Source organism: Otolemur garnettii, unplaced genomic scaffold, assembly GCF_000181295.1.
Source record: "Otolemur garnettii isolate 467f Iridium unplaced genomic scaffold, OtoGar3 scaffold00002, whole genome shotgun sequence".
Classification (NCBI taxonomy): Eukaryota; Metazoa; Chordata; class Mammalia; order Primates; family Galagidae; genus Otolemur; species Otolemur garnettii.
Window position 1 is genome coordinate 36,304,431 of NW_003852397.1, and position 19,993 is coordinate 36,324,423.

General features: G+C 38.6%; 2 pseudogenes; one reads left to right on the forward strand and one right to left on the reverse strand.

Moving 5' to 3' along the window:
• Nucleotides 1–246: 246 nt before the first annotated feature.
• Nucleotides 247–764, forward strand: LOC100965981 (annotated as a pseudogene).
• A 3,549-nt stretch (nucleotides 765–4,313) lies between these two features.
• Nucleotides 4,314–5,030, reverse strand: LOC100948026 (annotated as a pseudogene).
• Between the last annotated feature and the right edge of the window lie 14,963 nt (nucleotides 5,031–19,993).

Here is a 19,993-nt window from a genome sequence, read left to right on the forward strand (position 1 = left end):
CCTAACTCCTGAGCTAAAGCGATCCACCACCACCACCCCCCCATCCACCCCCACCCCCCGCCAGCTTCCCAGAGTGCTAGGATTATCGATGTGAGCCACTGCACCTAGCAAACAGTAAGGAATGTTCTTTTCTTCTGTAAAAAAAATAATAATAATAATAAAAATTATATCTGGGAACGGGAAATTCAGGACCTTGATAGCCCATACAACAATACTGTTCTAAAGGATGCTGGAGATTCTAGTGTCATGAAGTGGAGGGAAGCTGGTATGCTTCTGAGGGGTCTCCTGGTGGTGTGCTTGCAGCGCTCAGCAAGAGGACTTTCTAAAACCATGTCCCTAGAATCCCCTGCTCCAAATGGATGGGGAGATGGATCCGTGCCCCTGCACATGTGTTTCTCTTGGCCCTGCAGTCCTGCTGGGGTTTCCAGGAGTGTGACGCTGGTGATTGCCTATATCATGACCGTCACTGACTTGGGCTGGGAGGACGCCCTGCACCTGTACGTGCCGGCAGATCCTGTGCCAACCCTAACCTAAGCTTCCAGAGGCAGCTCCAGGAGTTTGAGAAGCATGACGTCCACCAGTATCGGCAGTGGCTGAAGGAAGAATATGGAGAGAGCCCTTTGCGGGATGCAGAAGAAGCCAAAAACGTTTTGGGTAAATATAAAGAGCAAGGACACATGGATCCCCAGCCTGGCGCGCGGCGGTGGAGCAACTTTCCAGCCCTGCCCCCTCTGGCCTACAATAACTATACAACCGAGACCTAACGGACCTGGTGCCTGCCTTCCCACTGCTTGTTTCTGGTGCATTCCGGCACAGGGCGGTGTGATGCAGTGGTGCTTGACTGTCCCCTTCGCTGAGAACAGGAAAGGGAGGTGGCCAGGGCCAGGTGGAGCACTCTGGGGTCCTTCACAGTCCTGCCCTGCCCTGCCCAGGCCCCTCCACTCCACTCCATTCCATCCCACCCACCTCACCTCTGCTTGCTGCCCCTGGGATGGCTGCCACGCACTGCCGTGTGTACACATCTGTGTGTGCGTGTGACTGTGTACACGTGTGTGCATGTAAATGTGTGCAGTGTATGTGTGAACTCTTTCAGGTGGTCACAAAACTTGTGCTGCCAGGATTGGGTGGCCACCATTCCCTTTGTCCAAGACTCCACATGGAAGGCATTTGAGTAGAGCAGCCTGTGCCTGGGAGTAGACAGTGAGGAGAACTCAGGGGGCCAGCGGGGTCTCTCCCAGAACTTGGGGTGATATATAGTGGGGGCAGCAGGGGTCAGACTCCTCCAGAGTGGGGGTGGTTCCAGGACCTCAGAAAATGTGTAGCTTGAGGTATGCTCTGACTGTGACCTGGATCCAGTGTCAGCACACCAGGCCGCTAGCCCGTAGATTCCCTGCTACCTGGAGTTTAGGCCCCTTTTCAGCCCATGGTGCCCTGAGTTCTCCTTGGTGTCTGTCCTCTGGGACTGGTCACATCTGCTCTCTAGGGTGAGCACCACCCTGTCAAGGTTGGCCTTACCAGAGGGCCCCTCTTCTCTGCTCCCGGCCAGCTTCACTGCCTGCCCTCCTCTCACTGTCCTCCCTTCACAGGGGCCCCTTTGCATGCTCCTGCAGGAATTAGGAAGAAAGAACATTTCTTAGGCACTGTCACCATTTGCATTTAAAAATGCCCGAGCATTTATTAAGCTTCTTGGTATATGCTTTGGGTTTGATAATTTGATCTCAGCTACCTCATTAAATGTTTTTTGGAATGAAAAAAAAAAAACAATACTGTTACAACTTTGTATATTACTAGATAGAAGCTAGTCAAATTTCTGAGAGTTTCAAATATATTTACTCATTTGTTTTCATAGTAACCTTATGTAAGAGAAATTGTTATCCCCATTTTACAGTTGAGAAAACTGTTTTCTGAAAATAATCCATGCTATTTTAATTCCAATTTTTCTTCTAAAACAAGGAAGAAGTCTCCCATGACGGATGCCTGGGGACCTCAGCCTGTAAACACGGTTGTCTAAGAATCTTAAACAGTTTATTGGAGGACATTCCAGGGCCCGTTGCCTGGCTCCCTTTGTGTCTTCTGTAGCCCTCACTTTAATTGGTATGACAACCCCATGCACCTGAATGTAATTCTCTCTTTATTTTGTTCCCTTGTTTTCCATTCCTGGGCACTCACTCAGTGTAGTCCTGTATTACTACCTGCCTAAAACAAAGACTGACTCTCAAGTTTTCATGATCGGAAAAATCTAAACTCAGAACAAAGATGTTTTTCTAACTTCTCCGTCATGCACAAAACCATTCTAGTCCCCAAAAGAGTTTGCATTCATACCAGTGTGGACCACTGTTTGTTCCTGCATTTAATCTCCTACCTACTCCAGCTTTCAAGCTGTGATCCACTAGGGCTATGGAGGACTAAGAAACTTCCAACTATTGAGTTGTTTTTCAACTATCTCCTTACGGACCAAGTTGAAATCTCAAAGGGTGTCTTGTAAGGAGCTGATTAACTTTAGAAATGAAACCGTGCTCTTTTTCCTTGATCAACATTTGGGTGTATTAAAGATTAGTGATGGGGGAAAGGGAAATATTACCATAGAATTGATTATAGTTTTATTATTTCAAAAATAATAAGTATGGTTCTCAAAACAACAGAATCATCATGACTTGGGGACTACTTAAAATCTATTACAGATATACTCAGTCAGAAACTCTAGGGTGGGGCTCAGTGATCTGTGTTAAAGTTTGACCACCACTGGTCTAGAATATTCTTGCCCCCCTTTTTTTCAACTCTCTGCATGGCAAGAATGGACTCAAACATCATATCCCTTTGTGAAGCCTTATTCAAACTCATAGCCCTTTTCATTAAGCAAAACAGAATTGCTCTCAATTGCTCTGTCCTCTGTGCTTTTAGAACATATTGGACATACGTACAACTCTCCACTACATACAACACATGTCATATTTTTGAAATGGCAATCTTTTACTCATTTCCACCAAAATCTATATTGACTTACTTCTAGCTCATGATGCCAGCTGTAATACAAAAAAGTAACAGCAGAGTCCTCTTTTCCCAACAATGTTGGCTCATTAAGTCATGAACATTGAAATGAATCACTGGAAAAAGACAACACGACATAGCCCAGAAATTTTCACATAAGACTCTTCTATTCTCACTGCCTCATGAGAAACTAGAACTAATAAAGTAGTTATTAAGAAAAGAGAGAAGTTAATGAACCAGAGAAAATTAAAAAGCAGATTAGTGATCAGAGTAAATGCTGAGCCATTACCTTCTTGCTGAGTTTAGACTACTTTGCCATTTCTTAACGAAGCAGTCTTTTCATTGTTGCCATTCAGAAGACTTCAGACATCAGTATTTCCCACATATTGGGATGCATATCTTCACCCTTTAAAAAAAATGGTGTGACTATGTCTCAAAAATAAATAAATAGTTCTGTTTCATTTTTTTTCCATTCCTGAGATATTTACTAAGAAGAATATTTTAATCTATGTATGAATGACTTAATAAAAAATTGTTTTAAAATCATGTGCTTGATGATTATGAACCAGATATGGGTATTTCAGACATACTTGCAAACAGATTCACATTGTTCCTGTGGAAATGCCCCCTTGGTTATAAATTAGATACATTTGAAAATGGCAGAAGCCTCTTTCAGCTGAATACAATTAGAAAATTATTGCTTTAATGAATTGAATACAATTTTTAAAAGTAGATACTAGGAATGCAAATTTGGAGAGAATTTTCTTCACTTTTCGTTATCTGTGTTTGTAAGCAATAGCTGAATATTTGAATATTAGCCATATCAGAGATCTCTGCAAATCAACTTTGTAATTTCTATTTATTTTTGTACTGGGATCAAGTCTATGAAATGCTTTGTAAATACTCTGTCTTTTATGTGGTGGTGAAGTAGACAAAATTTTCTTACAGACCATGTTTTTGAAAAATTGAGCAAATCCTTCTCATGATTCAATGCTTTTAGTTGTTGAAACCCATTATTTTGAGGTTTATTGATAGTGGAAGAGAGCAAAAAGTCCCAATTAATAATGGACAATGCAGGAATGGAACTGTAAGTATTCCTAAAATACTTATCATCCATCACATAATTTAGTTATCCTCTTATATGCCCCAAACAATAGAAATAAACATTAATCATTGTATCTGTTTATTTTGTTATTTTCTCATAATAAAATATTCTCATTATACTATTTTTTTTGTGAAGACACTTGGTAAAATAAAAGAATGTTATTTTTTATATTAGGGAAGGAATATGCCAGTCATAGCTTAACTGCTAACTCCTGCTGCCTTCAGAGTCCATAGTCACAAGCCTCCATGCTATTCTGTAAGTAGAGATCTATGAAACCTTTGTAGCTCTTCATATCAATAAGGAGGGCTGGTGCTGTGGGGCCTTCCCTCATGGCTGCCATCCAGAGTCTAAGTTTTGGAGTATGGTCTATGCACTCGACTCACATGCTTTCAGTCTTTCCAACCAGCCTCAGATGAGGTAATCATTCACAGATAGAGAATTGCCATCAAAGGAGTTTGTTTTCTTATTAGTCAGACACTCCTCTAGCTTGCTAGATTCTTTATGCAATTCTTCCTGTAGGCGAGAGCTGCCTTCCCTAGTTTGCCTTCTGAGAAATCTTCTTATGAAAGATGGCACCTTAAAAAATTAACTCAAAGACCATCTGGCAAACTTTCTCATAGGGCTTCTCTGGCAACAGCTTCTTCCCTGGATATGCTTCACCTAAGTACTCACAAGTGGTGGCAGAGTCATAGATCAGTTGACCCCTACTGTTTTCCAGAATGGGCACAGATCTGAGGGATTCTTCTTAAAGAACCACTCAGCCTTACTTTTCTGATTGATATTGATAACTTCATGCTGGATTCCCTTGGCCTTCAGGACTAGAAGCGTCCTGTTACACACAGACAGAACCTCATGCTGTAGATGCAATCAGACCTTCAGGGACTGGCCTAGGGGTTGCCCTTCCCTTAGCCAGGCTCCTGGCTGACACCTTGGACATGGGGGCTGATGTCCTCTGGGCCACCTCAGGCTCTGGGTTTGTGGCTCATTATACTATTTTAAAAATTAATAAGAAAAACAAGGTATGTATATTTGGGATAATTAGGAAACATAACATACAATTAAAAAACTGCAATCATATATACTCCCATCATTAAGGGAAAATCCATTATTAATGTTTTTGTGAAGAACTGTCCAATCATTATCTATTTAAATATTTATTTTTCATAAATTTAGGAGCATAATACACCATGATTTTTAATAATATTCTATTCAGTTGATATGTCTTGAGTATTTATTTATATCTGTATTTTTTGAAATGCATTAACAGGCCTTTTTGTTTCTCTATGTTTTAAAATTTTCATAGATACCACAATTTAAGTGACTTTAAAATCAGACCAAATAATTTTGATTAAAAAATTCCTCAGATAAATAAGAGGCTCTAGCCCAGCACTAAGATAAAATGTGAGCCATGTATGTAATATAAAATTTTCTAATGTGCATTTTAAAAAATCAAAAAAAAGTTGAAATTAATTTTAGTGATATATTTTACTTAAATTTATATATCTAAAAATTGTAATTTTAAGATGTAATCAATACAAAATAATATCAATGAGATATGTAACATTCTTTTTTTGCTTTAAATCTTTGAAGTCTGATATGTATTGTATACACACAGCACATCTTAAACTGACTGGCTGAGTGTCAAGCGCCTAAGATCCACCTGTGATTATGGCTGTCCTATTGACGATATAGCTCTACAGTGCCTTGGATTTTTTACTTGACCACACAGATATCAAACAAATGAAACATTAAAACTAGCAAATAAAAGCATATGATTCCCTTTACATCATTCCTCTTTTATAATTTTTTCATATGTTTTCCTATAAGATTCAAAGAGAAGTTTCACATAAAATTTTCCAGTGATCTGAGGGTGAAAGTTTCTTGGAGATGTCCCTCCCCACCCCCTTCATCCCTCTCCCCACCCCCAGCCCAACCCCCCATACCCCCCACCCCCACCAGCCCCCTCATACTTAATCCCTGCCACTCCCACCCACGCCTCCATCCCTAGAAACCCAAAGTTCTAGGACTTTGGTCCTAAACGTCCTGCTTTATCCTCTCTGTGTTCTTATTCTAAAGCAATCCCTGTGTCTCTATGCATAGTGGTTTTTTGAAGTTTATACTTCTGGACTCTATTTTGGGTTATTACGTTAATTCTTTGTCCCCTTCCCATACTGGGTAGTTCTGAAGATTGTTCTCTTATGCAGCCGTCTTCAAGACGGGGGTCCAGAAATCAGTGAGTTTCCTAGGAGAACAAGGGCATGTGGACGTTTTAAAGAGAATCGAATACTAAATCGTCAATTTCCATGTATAGTCTCACGTAAAAGTTACCCTCCTAATGTGTCACACAAGTTCTCCTTTCTCACCTCCCATTTTACAAACACCTCCCAAAGTATCTTTCTATCATGCTCTGTATTACTCTGTTGCATTACCCAGCTAGGAAATCTTCCAGGACACACAAAAAAGTTTTTTCTAAACATTGGTACAAGAAGTGGTTGGAAAAATTTTCTCAGATCAGGTGCTTCCTAAATGTCGGCTTTCATAACTTATCTAAGTGAGTCATTAGCTTATGGATTATTAAGAATAATTTTTGATGCTAGATCACTAAGCAGTTTTGGTTATTTAACTCAGAAGAGTTGTCAAAGATTTGCTGAGACTGTAGTCCTTCCATTTCCATCTATTTATTTATGTTAACATGTCTTCCTACCACTTATATCAGAAAAAACTTTAGATAGGAGTAAAAGTAATGCTGAATCCTGTATTTTTAAAAATAAGCAAAATATTTCCTGTATGCACATAGAAAATCCTCATCCATTTCCTTTAAAAATGCTATACATTTTTCATTTTTATGTTTATTATTTTTTAGGATTTATAATATATTTATGTAAATGTTATTAACTGTGCATTTATAATTATAAAGATATAACTTAACCTGAAGTCTTATTGTCATAAAGGTTTAAATTTTATATGTGCAGTTTTGTTGCTAAGATTTTTGGTAGAGTGACCAATTCAAATCTTTCAAATCTAAAATTTGGTTAAGAGGAAATCTTATGGGGGACATAAAGATTAATGTTCTCTTTCATTTGTGTTTAAAGAGAAAAAAGTGAATATATAAAGATTTTCAACCAATTTGGGGGGAAAAGCTTGTTTATGTATGCTTTAAGGACAACAGTGGATGTGAAATGGCTCTAATTGTTAGATTGAATTTGTTATTTACAAAAGAAGGGTGTCCAAATCTGTGCCAGAAATTACAGTTTTTGTAATTATTTAAATGTTTGATAAAAATTTATTTAGATATCAAGTTAAAGTGTGCAGTGTGATAGAACTGTTTTTCATTTTATTTTACTTTTTATTGTTTCAGGTTAAATGAGGGTACAAAGAATTAGGTTACAGTGTTTGCATTTATTAGGTAAAGTCCCTCTTATAATTGTGTTCTGCCCCCAGAGGTGTGCCATACACCTTAACATTGTGCCCATTAAGTAGGAGCACACCCATCCCCCTCCTTCCTCCCCTCTTCTTCCTGCCTCCTGCCTCCCACCCCCCTACCTTGATTAGATTTGAGCTTTTCCCTTATGTGAGTATTAGATTGTCCACTGATTTCATATTAGAATTGAGTACATTGGATTCTTGCTTCTCCATTCTTATGATACTTTACTAAGAAGAATACATTCCGACTCCTTTTAAAAAAACAAGACGGCATGCAAACAAAACCTTTGAAGACCTCCCTAAAATTAGCCCAGCTCACCGACATCTGATCCTCTGGAGGACCTCCCCAGCAAGAACTTTAAAATGTCTGCACTTCAATCTCCACTTCTATAACATGTAATAATAATATTTTTCTCCTCACGGTGTTACATGGTTAATACGACATAATTTATGTAAAAACATCTTGTAATTTAAAAGATGTTTGTTAACCATAAGATTTTTCCTGTGAATTTCCTTAATAAAAATTATTTCTTGAGCATCTACTCTCTGCCAGGGACTCTTAAGTTTTGGAGCTACAATGATGGAATAAAGCTTCCATTTCGTAATGCTTACATTTTAGTAGGATTGGCCGGATATACAAGTAAACAAATAAAAGAAGCAAGATGATTGCAGGTAAAACAACTAATTGTCTGCTTTAACGGTAAGTGTTAAAAAGGTCTTGCTCAATTTCAATTTTAGTTTTTGAAAGACAAGATCAATGCCTTCCTTACATGGGATGATCTTCTAGGGCAGCCAAGGTCTTCACAGTGTCTATACCCCCCCCAATATTATCTTCATATTTAGTGTGCTCCACTGTGTCCACTCTGTTCCAGCGACTAGCCTCTTTCCTAAGCCTTGAACACTCCAAGTGTGCTCTCTCTTAAAGTGCTTGTACTCTCCGTGTCCTTTCTCTGGAATGTTTTCTTCCCTGAACCTCTTACATTTCTTTTCTGACATTTAATCTCTCTTTAAAGCCTATCTTGGTTGTCCTATTTAAAATTGCAAACTGTCTTCTTCTTTTCCAATCCCCCATTACCATTTTACTTAGCTCTCTTTTTTCCTTTTTCCCCCATAGTACTTAATCACATTTCAATAGACCCTATCATATGCTAACAAACTCTATCATTTACTTATTAGTTCTACCTGCCCCTTCTAGAATAAATGCTACCAAAAGGGAGAGGTCACTGGACTCTGACTCACGGAGGCAGTGCAGCCACTAACAACAATTTACTATTGCTCAGTGTTCAGTGGGTCAGGAATTTAGGTGCATCTCAGTTAGACAGTTCTCTTTCTACACAGGGACCGTGCATTTGTCTGGCTTCAGTTGTGCTTGGTCTGGGCTGTGAGTTCCAAGGAGCCTCCACTCAGATGTCTAGTGCCTAGTGCTCCTCCACGTGGCCTCTCTCTCACTACATGGTCTTTGCCCCATCTAATTGTTTCACTAGAACTTTTCAGCTGGCTTTCCTAAACAGAAGCTACTAGGCTTCTTTTCAGGGGGTCAGGGGGAGAGTGTCACTCTGTTGCCATATGCCAGAATGTGCTGGTGTCAGCCTAGCTCACAGCAACCTCAAACTCCTGGATCAAAGGGATCCCTCAGCCTCCCAAGTAGCTGGGACTACAGGTGCATGCCATAACAGCTAATAATTTTTCTATTTTTTCTGGAGTTGGGGGTTAGAACTCCTAAGCAAGCAATCCTCCTGCCCTGGCCTCCCAGAGTGCTATGATTACAGGTGTGAGCCACTGCACCTGGCCAAAACCTTCTAGACCAGCAGTTCTCAACTGTAGATTGTGACCCATAGGAACTGTAAAGGCTGTGGCATTGAGAACCACTGTTCTAGACTACTTAAGGCTTATTACTGGAAGTGACATAGAATTATTTCCTCTACAATCTGTTGGTAAAAGGAATTTACAGGGCTGGCCTGCATTCAAGGGGATGGGAAGTAGAAGAATCTACCTCTTAGTGGGTGGAGCATGTTGGCTGTATATAGAGAAAAGGAAATGATGGTACCTGCTTTAGAGATTATGTATTGCAATGTTCTTATCTTTCAGGTGAGGAAATTGGAGGTCAGAGATATTAGGCTGACAAATCAATAAATGGCAAAGGTGTAAGTTAAACCCAGATTTCACTGATTCTAGACCCTATTTTCCCTTTAATGTGGTAGTTTCCACACTGGCAGAGAGGGGGTCTGGGCTAAGGTGACCCGACATCCCGCTTTTGGAGGGACAGTCCTGGTTTTTAACAATTTGTCCTGCATCCCGGGGCATTTTAAAAAAGTCCCGATTTTTGGAAAGCACAACATGTTAGCTAATTGCCTCAGAAAGCCCCTCCCCCCAAAAAGCCCCTTCCTGCCCTTAAAGTTACAGCTCCTCCCTTAACACAGGGAGTGGCCTGCGTGCTAGTGCTAGTTAAACAAGTGATGTCAGCAAATCAGCTATTCAGATAATTTAGGTAAGTAATTTATTTATTTCATGAATTTAGCAGACAGTACTCATATTATTTATATTTTATAGTGGCAGCAAAAAGTCTAGTGCCGACCTTGAAAGTGACACTTACGACTAACAAGGTATCATTATTAAAAAAATATATTGATAAGGAAAAGGTTAAATCTTGGGCATCAGCAAAAATCACAATAGAGAACAAATGGTTAGAAATATTTCATCATTTTGAAACAAACCATGTGCCATACAATAATGCACTAAAAATTGTGGGATACGCGCTGTCCTTACCAGGAACGAATGCTGCGACTGACTGTATTTTTTTCTACGCTAAATAAAGTGTGGACATCAGAAAATCATTTAAGTGTTGAGACTTTGAAAGCCATTTTATGTGTGAAATATAATTTAACAAATTCTTGTGAAAAATTTCATGATCTTTTAAACAAGAACAGCAATCTACTGAAAAAAATTCACTCAAATGAGAAATATGCCAAAGAATAAAATAATACTATATATAATTTTTTAAATGTATTATATTTGTAAATTGTACTTATGTTGAAATTTAAAAAAGTATTACAATACTATTTTTGCATTCTATGAAAATTTTTATTGCTCCATATAGACCAAATTTTTAATTAAGAACCTTCCCACCCACTTTACCTATGTTAAAATCTGGTCACCTCAGTCTGGACCTACAAATAGATTCTTAGAGGGTCAAAAAATAGGTATGTCATTGGGAAAGCAAAGGGTTAGGATTTGGGGATCCTCTCCCATTTCAAGTAGAAGAGCTCAGCCTCAAAGTATTTCACCCTTCCACATAAAATTTGACTTAAAGAAACAATTACACAGATTTAAAATAGGAAGATATAAAACAAGTACATGAATCAAAAATTTGGCTAAGCATGGTAGATCATGCCTACAATCCCTGCACCTTGGGAGGCTGTACTGGGAGGATTGCTTGAGGTGGAGACAGATCAGTGTGGGCAACATAGAGAGATCTAATCTAAAAAAATATTTTTCAAGTTTGCTGGGTGTGGCAATGTGTGCCTGCACTCCCCACTGCTTGGGAGGCTGAGGCAGAGGGCTCTCTTGAGTCCAGGAGTGCAAAGCTACAGTGAGCTATGATTTCACCACTGCATGCCAGCCGACAGAGTGAGAACTTGTCTTAAAAAAAAAAAAAAAAAGAGCTGGGCAGTGCCTGTGGCTCAGAGGAGTGGGGCGCTGACCCCATATGCCCATATGCCGGAGGTGGCAGGTTCAAATCCAGCCTCTGCCAAAAGCTGCAAAAAAATAAATAAATAAAAATAACCTTTATATCTGTGAATTAAAATCTCTAACATTTTCTAATTACAAAAGGTAAATCTAAAAGATATAACAGTTCACCTTTTCAAATAGGTATTTTATGCATAATTCAAATGTTGTTTTTAATACAAGAATTTAAAAATATTTAAATTTGGGCTTTATGGAAATATGGGCTTTTTGGAAACTTCCTTTCAGCTTTTTGAAATATGATAATGCATAATAGATCCAATTTCAAGCTGATAGGAAAACTGTGTATTTCCACTGTGTTTTTTTCAGGAATATAACTTGGGAAACAATTTCTTACACGTTATTTTTTGTATGTTACATTACAATTTTGTGCAAAGTTGGTACGATCTGATTATAAATTCTAATACATCTCTTTTATTCACAGAACTGTAAATGCTGGGGGAGGGGAAATGGTGAGCAGTTGTGCTCCCATACTTTATCCACGGGAGTGCTGCTTTTCTTCTTTTGTATAGTACATATCTGTATGAGAGTTTATTTGAAAAAAGGTATCCACCACCAAAGAAACATATAATTTCAGAACCATTTTACCAAACAATCTTTTGGCCATGAATTCATCTACAAAGTTTGTGCTTTTCTGACCTCAAGTTAATTTATTTGCCAAATTCTATTCCCAATGTAATTTTGAAATGGCTAAGTGATTTGATTATTTTATAAAAGTTTTTGGCAATGATGACATTAAGTGGAAATAGACAATATCAGAAAGAATTGAAATCTTCCCTTAAGTGCTGCTGATGAGTTGGTATATCCCACTGTCATTATTTATTTTAAGATTTTTTTTGAGGTAAGTTGTATTGTCCCAATTTCTATAGAAAAATTCTCGGATTTCCGTAAAACTGGTTTACTTAAAAATATCCAGAACTTTCCATCCAAGAAATCAGAGGACCAAAATACTTGGCTTATCTGTAACCACAAACCATGAAAGAATGGAATGTACCCTAACTTCTCAATAGCCACAAAGCTAAAAACTAATTCAAGATTCATTCCACTTTCTTAACTATTTTTACTTTCTTTGCATCCAAAGACCATATTCAGTATGTACTTTTTTAATGAGCATTCTTTTCTTAGAACAGTTCACTTTTGTTCCTAAAGCAGCAACCTGAGAAACCAGGATCATTCTAAATCCCCTGGACATAAAAAGAGCACAGCAGTTACTCATCCACATGAGTGCTAGAAATCAGCAAAAACTGTCAAGTCTCTAGAGCAGTGGTTTTCAACCCACAGGAACTGTATTAAAAGGCTACAGCATTAGGAAGGTTGAAAACCACTGCCCTAAAGAAAACACCAAGTTCCTTGGAGTCTGTTTGACACTGGAAGTTGACGCACATTGGATCTGAAAACACAGCCTTTTATATAATCAGATTGTTACCTACAGCCTAGGCATGGTCTCTTAAGCTATTAGAACAAACATATAGGCACCAATGTTCTAGCAGAGAGAGAGCTTTGGTCTCAAGGCAAATCTGGTACAGAACTAGTTTCAAGAAATATAGTTTAGAAGCTGTGCATACTTAAAAATGATTGCTAAAATTGGCCAATGTATAGGGACCAATGATAACAGCATGAAAGCTACTTAGCAGCTCATTACTGCAAACCAAATAAAAATGCCTAGGATCTGAATTAAGCTGGTAGCCAATGGATTAGAGAGGAAGGGATGTATAAACTGTAATAAAGAGATAAGCTGATGTGGGACAACTAACCATTCTGGTTTGTGTGGGACTGAGAAATTCCCCAAGATGCAGGACTTTCAGTTTGAAAACAGATAGGGCTGGACAAACTGTCTCTGAATGCCGGTTTTTAGAGCCGAAACTGGAAAAGTCCTGAGCACATAGGGACAAGTTGAACACCCAGCTCTACTTTCCTTCATTTTCTTTTAATGACCAAGCTGCTTCTTTCCTCGGCATCATTGCAGAAGCTTCCCTCTGCAAAAGACACAAACCTGTCTCTCTATGACACTCATTTACATCTGGAAAGCTTCAGATATTTCTATTCTAAATGCCACTAGGACATCCTGAGATGAATTAGAGAAAAAAATATATGTTATATTGATGAACAATGATACATATTACCATTGATTTCCACTAAAATCAATGCACACCAGAAGATGATGATCCAATATCTTTAAAATGCTGGAAAAGAGAAAAAAAACAAAAAAACAAAAACTAGAATTCTATACTCTGAAAAAGTATCCTTTAAAACTGAAAGTAAAATACATTTTTAAAAAATGAAGGCTAAAAAAATGTCACCAGAAGCTTTACATTTCAGGGAATGTTAAAGAAAATTCTTCAATCAGAAGTAAAATGATATAAAATTTTTAAAAAATTTAGAGATATCAAAAGAACAAAGAGCACAAAAATTGCAAACATGTAGGTAAACAAAAATCACTACTTTGGCCTTGCTTGTTAAAATCTTTTAAAGACAAATTACTATTTAAAGGAAAGTAATAAAAATGTATTTTGAGGTACTTCTAGTTACTTTTCAGAATGGGGAAAACTGGTGAGTGTGGCTCTCACTCTTATAACAAAAATTTAAAAAATAATAATTTGAAAATTTTCTATTTTTCTTTAACCCAATGGATAGCTGGTTTCCAAGCAATCAACCTGAGATCTCAAGGTAAGAAACTAAACTGAAGTCTAAAGGAAAACATGTGCTGCTAGAAGAGTGGAGACACAGCATTTGCTTACCTGGACCAGAACACTGTACAAGCAAACAAGAAGAATTCAACCAAAATATTTACCAAAGGATGTGTACATGAAAGGACGAAATTATAAGACATCCAAAATCAATACTCAAAAGTATCATCATTTATTTTTAGGCTCTTATCAATAGATCTTTCCAGGATTTTACAAATGAAGGTGAAGAAGGAAGACTGAGAAAGTCTCCCTTGTGGTGCAGGCCTGGGAAAAGGCGTGGCAACCACCATAAGAAAGCCAGAAACCTCTGCACTGGTTCTGCCCCACTATCTCCTATGCTGAAGAAAACCTTTAATCCCTGAAGAAGGGCACCACATTCTGTGGGGCCTTCAATCAGAGGTGAAAACTCATAGAAGGAAGAAGAGAACAGCAACAACATCTTCTACTTTGGGGGAGTTACTAAGGCCCCCACCATTACAGATTCCTTGCCACTAGGAGAAGTATAGGATTACTGACAAGCCTCATCCCTGAGATCCTGGCCCTTAGTACCCGCCTGAGACTCAGAGTGATCCCGGACAATAAGGGACACATGCCTGGCCTACTCTAATTCTGGGAGAGACAAATGGAAGACTCTGAGAACAGGTTCAAAGAGAAAATCCCCTTAATGAAATGGATCTCAACAGAAAGTAATGCTAAAATGTTTGGAAGGAATTTAGCAATATAAAACCCAAATCCAGATCAACTCCTGACTAGAATAACTAAAATCCCCACACTAAAGGTTTATCAAGACACAAGGTACGCTCATTTCTAGCTGTAAAGTCTACTTTGTACTCTACTGCTCTATGCAATGTGTCTTACAACTAAAAATTAAATATGCCACAAAGAAGCAACAGAACAAGATTTAGAAGTGATCAAGTTGGGAATTTAAAATAACAAATATTTTTTAACACCTGAATATTATTCCATAGTATACATATACGACAGCTTTTTAATCCATTTATATGTTGATGGGCAGTTGTATTGATTCCACAACTTAGTGATTATGAACTGAACTCTGAAGAACACTCTAATGAAAATATATTTATGGTAAAATGATTTTTGTTCTTCTGGGTAGATACCTAGTAATGGGATTGTGGGATCAAATGGAAGGTTTACTTCTAGTTTTTTAAGGATTCTCCATACTTCTTTCCATAGAACCTGTATTATTTTGCAATTCTACCAGTAGTGTAAAAGTGTTCCCTTCTCTCAACTTCCACACCAGTATCTGCAGCTTTGGGAATTTATGATGTAGGCCATTCTCACTGGGCTTAGGTGATATCTCAGGGTGGTTTTCATTTGCATTTCTCTAAAGATTAGAGACAATGAGAATTTTTTTTTTCTGTGTCTGTTGGCCATTTGTCTGTTTTCTTCAGTGAGGGTTCTGTTCACATCACTTGCCCACTTAAAAAAAATATGAAGCAGATTCTAGGAAGATGACCAACTGGTAGCAACCTCAACAAAGGCTCCCGACCAGAGGGAGAAAAACTGGGTGGAATCAGACTCTATGAAGCCAAAGGTGAGGAGCTGAGCCAAGAAAGAAGTTTGGCAAGCTGTAACTCCAAGGAAGAACATTTAAGAAAATAAATTATAGGTACAAAGCCTATTGACTAGAGGACAGGAGGCCTGCCACAGGCTATCTGTAAGAAAGCAGGAAAGAAAAGATCTCTCATTTTACCTTGCTGGAGAGAGCCACTAAGCACCAGTCTCTTTCTCCAGGGAGGTCCCACTTATGAACCTAGATGCCACCTCACCAGGGATAAAATTGAACAGTTATTTTCTCCCCACAAGTCTAAACTCCCATTCCATCTTCCCCCCCTTGCATGGCAGTCTGAAGTTTCACCCCCTGGAGAGTGCAAAGTGTTTGGTCTTTTCCTGAGAGATCTGGGCATAGTGTGGACCACCAACCATCAGGATGGAATTTGTGACTAATGGGTATTAAAGAGGGTGTGGGAAGAAAGGGACGCTTGGCTGGAGGAGCAGTCCCCTGGTTATGACTATGCCCAGCCATTGGTGGTGTTGACCCTTGGTTTGGGCTGTGTCTGGTGGGACAGAGTGCAAACCCCACAGTTCTGACAGCATTTACAGTGGGAATGTGATTGCCCCATGTGGATTGAGTTTGGCAGGCAGGGCTGGTCCCCAGCCCCTGCTGAGCCTGCAGGCAGAGGCTTATCAGACATGGACTGAGACCTTAGGGCAAGGACATGGTCCCCTGTCTCCAGCTGGGTGGTGAGCAGAGGCTTATAAGGTGAAGACTGAGACCTAAGGGCAGAGTGTGGTGCCCTGACTCTAACGAAGCCTGCGAACCGAGGCTTGCCAGACAGTGGACTGAGATTGTCAGGCAGGAGCAGGGTCCCCTGACTCCAACTGGTCTGGCAGGCAGAGGCTAGTTCAGTGTGGACTGAGACTGGTGGGCGGGGGCCTGGCCCCTGGCTCCAACTGGGCCTGTGAGCAGAGAAGCAGACAACAGTGTGGACTGAATCTGGTGGGCAGGGGCATGGATCCCTGGCTCCAATTGTACAGTTGGAAACCTTTGAATCTCTTTCTGTTGAGCAGGGTTTGCACTGAGACAATTTAATTGGAACTCATGTTTGAGGCTGTCTAGTCAAGGACATTCTGAGGCTGACCTTAAAAGTTCTGTATCAGAAAAGAACTGAAGGGTGGGGGCTGGGCACCACAGCTGTATCTCTTCATAGCCAAGATTTAAACCTAATACTGTGGCTTCTTAGGATAGGGTAGAGTTGGCTGATATCAAAACACAGCTAGCTTGCACTATCTCACCAAGTAGGTCCTCAGAGTCTCCAGCCAAAACTCTGAAAGGGGCCTTTGTAAGGCTGTAGGAGATAAGCCACAATTACAAAGCCTAGCACTTTGGTAAGGAGTTGTCTCTACTACCTGGGAACCCCAATTATTCAGTCTCACCTTATCAATTCTAATAACCAAATGGTGGAAAATAAACATGGTGAAAACCCAACAGAAGAACTCTGACAACATAAATAACTTGAGTAGATCAACCCCCCAAGAAATGACAAAGGAGATACAACTGAAGATGTTATGCACAGACAGATGGCAGCAATGTCAGAAATCCAATTCAGAATATGGATGGCAAATAAGATAAATAGAATGGAAGAAAAGATAGAAATTGAATTCTAAAGATTGTCTCAAGAAATTAATGAATTCAAAGACAAAGTCACCAAAGATAGAGACATAATGAGAAAGAAGATAGCAGAGCTCAAGAAAACAAAAAAGTTAGTTGAGGAGCTCCAAAATACAGTAGACTCCCCAGTAATAGAGTTGACCAGTCAGAAGAAAGGGTCTATGAAACTGAGGACAAAGCTTTTGAACATTCCCAAATGCTCAAAGAGGCAGACAAATGGAGTGCAAAAACTGATCATTCCCTGAAAGAGCTGTGGATCAATCCAAAAGATCAAACATTTGTCTTATAGGAATTCCCAAAGGAGAGGAGGATGGTCCTAAATGTACAGATGCTCTACTCCAAGAGATCTTGGAGGAGAATTTCCAAGCATTGCAAGAGATAAAGATAGTAGACATTCTCAGAACACCAGCAAGACTCAATCCAAATAAAACATCTCCTAGACACTCCTTTTGATTAACGTTGCCAAAGTTAAGATGAAGGAGAAGATTCTGCAAGCAGCCAGACTTAAGAAAAACATCACCTACAAAGAGAGAAATATCAGAATGACTGCAGATTTCCCAGCCAAAACATTTCAAGTCAGAAGAGGATGGTCAACAACCTTTAATCTCCTAAAACAAAACAACTTTTAGCCCAGGATCCTGTATCCAGCTATACTGAGTTTCATTTGTGATGGAGAAATTAAATGCTTCAAGGACATACAAATGTTGAAGAAATTTGCCGTAACTAAACCAGCTCTCCAGGATATTCTCAGACCCATCCTCCACAATGACCATCACAATGTTCTATCTCCAAAGTAAACTCACCCAGAAACTTTTGAACAAAACCCAACTTCCATAATGGTGAAAGGATTAAAAATGTCCATTGGACATCCAAAAATCATGATACCCCAAACACAACCAGACTTATGTATTCTCTCAATTAATGTGAATGGTTTACATTGCCCTCTAAAGAGGCACAGGCTGGATGACTGGCTACATAAACTCAGACTGGATATCTGCTGTATCCTAGAATCTCATCATACCTTAAAGGATAAAAATAGACTCAGGGTGAAGGGAAGGACTTTTACAATACAGGGCAAATGGAAACCAGAAAAAAGCACGGGTTGCAATTTTAGTTGAAGATACTATTGGCTTTAAATTGACAAAGATAAAGAAGGATAAGGACGGTCACTACATATTTGTCAAGGGAAACATCTAACATGAAGAGGTTTTGATAATTAACATTATTCACCCTATCAGAATGTTCCTCAACTTACAAAGCAAACCCTAATGGATATGAACAACTTGATATCTTCCTGCACTATAATAGTTGGATATTTTAACACCCCTTTGACACTTTTGGATCTCTCCTCCAAGAAGAAATTAAACAAAGAAATATTAGACTTAAATCTGACCCTAGAACAAATGGACTCCACAGACCTCTACAGAGCATTTCAACCTAATAAAACTAAATATACATTTTTCTCATCAGCCCACAGATCATCCTCTAAAATAGATCATATCCTAGGACATAAGTCCAACCTCAGAAAATAGAATAGAAATTATTCCTTGTAACTTCTTGGATCACCATGGAATGAATGTTGAACTAAAAAGCAACAGGAATCTTCAGACTCAAACAAAGTCATGAGAAACTAAATAATCTTAGGCTGAATGAAAGCTGGATCAAAGACAAGATTAAGAAGAAAATCGCCAAATTTTTGGAACAAAATGATAATGAAGACACAAATTATCAAAACTTGTGGGATAATATAAAGGAATTCCTAAGAAGGAAATTTATAGCATTGGAAGCCTTCATCAAGGAAACAGAAAGAGAGAAAGCCAATAACTTAATAGATCATCTCAAGTAACTGGAAAAGGAAGAACATTCCAACCCCAAACCCAGCAGAAGAAAATAAATAACCAAAATTAGGACAAAATTAAAAGAAATTGAAAACAAAAGAATCATTCAGAAGATCAAAAAAACAAAAAGTTGGTTTTTTGAAAAGATTAACAAAATTGATAAAATTTTGGCCAACTTAACCAGAAACAGAAAAATAAAATCTCTAATACCGTCTATCAGAAATGATAAAGGAGAAATAACAACAGAAATCTCAGAAATTCAAAAATCCTCAATGATTACTACAAAATCTTTATTCCCAGAAATATGAAAATCTGAAGGAAATGGACCAATACCTGGAAGCACACCACCTTCCTAGACTCAACCAGAAATAATTAGAAATCTTGAATAGACCTATATCAATCACTGAAATAGCATCAACAATATGAAATCACCCCAAAAAGAAAAGTCCGGGACCAGACAGCTTCACATTCGAATTCTATCAAACCTTTCAAGAGGAACTAGTACCTATATTATACAACTTTTTCCAAAGCATGGAAAAAGAAGAAATACTTCCCAACACATTCTATGAAGCAAAATCACCCCAATCCTTAAAGCAGGAAAGGCTCTAACAAAGAAAGAAAATTATAGGCCAATATTATTAATGAATATTGATGCAAAAATACTCAATAAGATCTTAGCAAACAGAATTCAACAACACATTAAAAAAATTATACACCACAATCAAGTTGGTTTTATTCCAGGATTACAGGGAAAACCACGCAAACATATGCAAATTTATACATATAATACATCACATCAATAAAATAAAAAACACAGATCATATGATTCTCTCAATTGACACAGAAAAAGCCTTTGATAATATCCAGTATCCTTTCATGATCAGAACACTTAAGAAAACATAGACGTATAGAAAGGAAATTTCTTAAACTGATAGAGGCCATCTACAGAAAACCCACAGCCAATATCATATTGAATGGTGTAAAATTGAAAACATTTCCATTCAGGTTAGGAATG